Source organism: Tribolium madens, unplaced genomic scaffold (genome assembly GCF_015345945.1).
Source record: "Tribolium madens isolate multiple individuals breed KSU strain unplaced genomic scaffold, Tmad_KSU_1.1 Scaffold_97;HRSCAF=244;Tcas5.2_LG3a, whole genome shotgun sequence".
Lineage (NCBI taxonomy): Eukaryota > Metazoa > Arthropoda > Insecta > Coleoptera > Tenebrionidae > Tribolium > Tribolium madens.
In genome coordinates, this window is record NW_025401069.1 from 13,025,999 (window position 1) to 13,029,604 (window position 3,606).

General features: G+C 31.8%; 2 non-coding genes across 2 annotated transcripts; both read right to left on the reverse strand.

Moving 5' to 3' along the window:
• Positions 1-1,681: 1,681 nt before the first annotated feature.
• On the reverse strand, positions 1,682-1,753 carry Trnah-gug. Its single transcript has one exon. It is a non-coding gene; the product is annotated as a tRNA-His (tRNA).
• Positions 1,754-2,279: 526 nt separating this feature from the next.
• On the reverse strand, positions 2,280-2,351 carry Trnah-gug. Its single transcript has one exon. It is a non-coding gene; the product is annotated as a tRNA-His (tRNA).
• Between the last annotated feature and the right edge of the window lie 1,255 nt (positions 2,352-3,606).

Genomic DNA, 3,606 nt, shown 5'->3' on the forward strand with positions numbered 1-3,606 from the left:
AAACTCAAACTTCGACTTCGAATGGAACCTTTGTCTTTATCCTAATTAAACCTTATTTGAAAAATAATTTCAGAAATTGATAAATTGAGTAGTTTCAATGTTTTTTAATGTACCTTATCCTATTGATTTCTTATTTTTTGTATCTTTCTACTTATTTTTTTTCCTCAATAAATTGGGTAAATTATCTCAAATTATCTTCAATTTTGTTGAAAAAAACCAATTTACACGTTTTATAGTTCTTTTCAGACCGTTTCTCACAGATAAGTAGAGAAATTTTGCCAAGCCAAGGCAGATAATTGTTGAATTATGATTTGAAATAGCTTTTCATTGTTTATTTAGAGCGTTTTTTAACAGAAAAATTTACAAAATTCTACCACAATAAGACGGTATATTGCAGAAATTGGTCTGAAATTTGTTATTTTGCCAAGAAAGTCGCTAAATTTAAAAATTTACTTGAATCGTTTTTTTTTAACAAGAAACTTAATAAATTCGAGATATTTAGCAAAATCGAGAGACCATTAACTCTGGAATTGGTTGTACAGATTTTTGGAATTTAATCAAAATTGCTTGGAATTGTTAAAAGTTAATAAAATTACCTTGTGATTATTTGAAATTATTGAAATTATTTGATTATCGGATTTGAATGATTGGATTTTTATTAATTACTGAATTTCTTTTTTTAGAATTATCGGAAATAATTTTTTTTGAAAATTACGTTGAATTTCTTCGAACTACTAGAATTAATTTGGAAATATGAAAGTTATTTTATCCAAAATTCTCTACAAGTTAACAAGTTTGCTTTTTAATAAATAAAAAAACTCTGTGTTTTCTGCTAATTAAAGCTTCTTTTTTAAATTCCATATTCCAAATATACAATATAACATAATTTTAAATTCAAAAAAATGGTTCTTCTACGATTTAACTTAATTATTTCCTTTTCTTTATATGTCAAACTACATTTTTCTCTTTTAAACCAAAATTTTGACAAAATAAAGTAACTATAAAACATTAAAAAAAGTTAGAAACCTAACATACCTAATTTTAAATTAAATTATTAAAAATTAAGTACAGAAAAATAATTACTCATCACTTTTTAGTCATTTCGTTGTATTTTTATTGTTATTGTAATGATTTACTTTGCGATTAAGTGAAAAAATATAAGGAAATCATATTTTAAACAAAATGTAACTCAGAACTGGTACATATTATGTTTTTTGGTGTGAATTGTACAGAATGTCTCTTTTGTTTCAGGAAGAATTATCTGCAAATTATGGAAATATTTTTTAATTTAATTAATCTAATATTGTAATAAATATTCATAAATATTTCTACTCTGATAGTCAGTGTTTGCGTTGACTAAAACTTTGAAACTTCTTTTTACTCCTTTTTTACTCTTTTTTCATGTTAGATATTTCTCACATGGGCGACAAAAACTGATTTTCAAAATTTTTAATGCATTAAGTATAAAATTACTCAAAGTTTATGCTGGAACACTGACATAAAAATATTTTTGAATATATCTAGGAATTTTATTATGCAAAAAAACCTTTGAAAGGAATTATCTTGGAATTGAGATTTTAGTACTAATAACAGTGTTGTCGCCGAAGCAATAATACGTATATGTATAAATCACATCTTTTTATTTATAAGAGCCACTGAATTCGGTTTATTATAAAAAAATTGCCGTGACCAGGATTCGAACCTGGGTTACTACGGCCACAACGTAGGGTCCTAACCACTAGACGATCACGGCTACTTGTGAACGATTACTTTCATCTAATTTGCGCTTTTGCAAAATAATCAACAAACAACAAAATTCCGTTGTTGGTTTAAAATATTAACGTTTTCCGTCGTCTAAAATCCGTTTTGTTTCCCCGAAACGTTAGGATGAATTGTGGGATTACTTTGAGAAATTTCTACACGATGTAAAGTAAATCCCTTTTGCCTGTGCTGTTAAATAGTTATATTAATTTATGTCTTACAATATTAAGCAGAACACAATGTTCGGCGGGTACAATTACAACAAAACCAAGTTGTTTGTCGACTAAGCCAAGAGTGTGGGGTACATTAGCTCTAATACACTCGGGGAGAGGCCGACTGCCGTAGTTAGCTAGTTGAATTAATGCCGATGTTGTAGAGAGCATGTAATTAGCATGTCCATGGATGTCTGCTTTTTGTTATCCCTGCCATCACCACCAGCTCCAACCCTTATCCTCGCCTCCATGTTTGTTTGCATTGTTTCTAGTACCGAAATATTAACCCAAAAAAAAAAAATCTCGTGCCGTGACCAGGATTCGAACCTGGGTTACTACGGCCACAACGTAGGGTCCTAACCACTAGACGATCACGGCTGCCCGAGATGAAAGACTGTTGTTTATAGCATGCAATTTTATCGTTCTTCATGCTCTATTAACCACAAACACAAATAAAATGTTCAAAGACTGATTTTTGTGATGCGAATCTGGCGTGGATTATAGCAAAGATGTGGAATCATATTGCGAGATATCTATCTAAGCTCCCTTTTTCATGCGTCCCGAGCTGTTGCCATTGTTATATCCGCGTCCGCAGTATCCAGTTCACTGTCTCGGAAAAATCCTGCAACAGCGACACCTTTCAGACGCAGCAGAAGCGCTGAAATCTCCCCCAACGCCCCCACAAAATGCTGAACTCACTTACAAGATCAATTCTAGTGGCTGTATTTCAATCAAAAATATATTTGGAAGTGTCGTGTAAAGTCGACTATTGTATAAAACACAATCTTTTCCCGAAAGATTGTGAATAACAGAGCAGTGTAATTAGGCCTTCCGCGTGTGATAAATATGGATGAAGGATTTTTTTTCCAAAATCGCTCATGATTTAATCGAGGCATGTACGTTCCCAGGCCGTAAAGATAATCTTCTGAAAATATTTGACTTCACACCACGTGTGTGTGATCACAAATCAACGTATAAATAATACAGAGTGTGTGCTTAGTGAATGATTAATATACCGGGGGGGTACAGAGGCCATGATCTCAGATTACGCGAGTCATAGGCTTGTGAATACATCCGAGTTGGCTTTTCCACCCCCTGGGTTTGTATGGTTTGGAAACAACAAGGGTTGCAGATCGCCTACTGAAGGATAATTACACTTTTCTATTATTTACACATCAGATGCACTCGCCCATTTAAATAATGGAACTGGCGGATTACGATAAAGTGACGTGATTTATGCAAGTTTTAGCGCTTTTTGTCTAAACCGATACGGCGCGCTAACGCAATTAATAATAACAAAAAATCTTAATATTTACGCTTTTTGTCTTTTTGTCAAGAAATAAACTTTCTCTACTTCAACAAACTGGAGCTAAGATAGCGTCTCAACTCCTACCAACTGCACCATTTGGTTTTGAAAACGCCATAATAATTACACTAATTGTAAAAAAAAATCTATCTAAGGCTTTTTTCATTTATTTTTTCGCTTAGTGGAGTACATTTAAAAAATAAACTAAACAAATTAAGTTTATGGAGTTTTTAAAGTTCAGATAATTGGAATATGTTTTCACATTTTTGTGTTAGAAAGAGTTGAAAAGTCGCGTTTAGCATCTGTCGGTGATTTGTTAAAAGAACA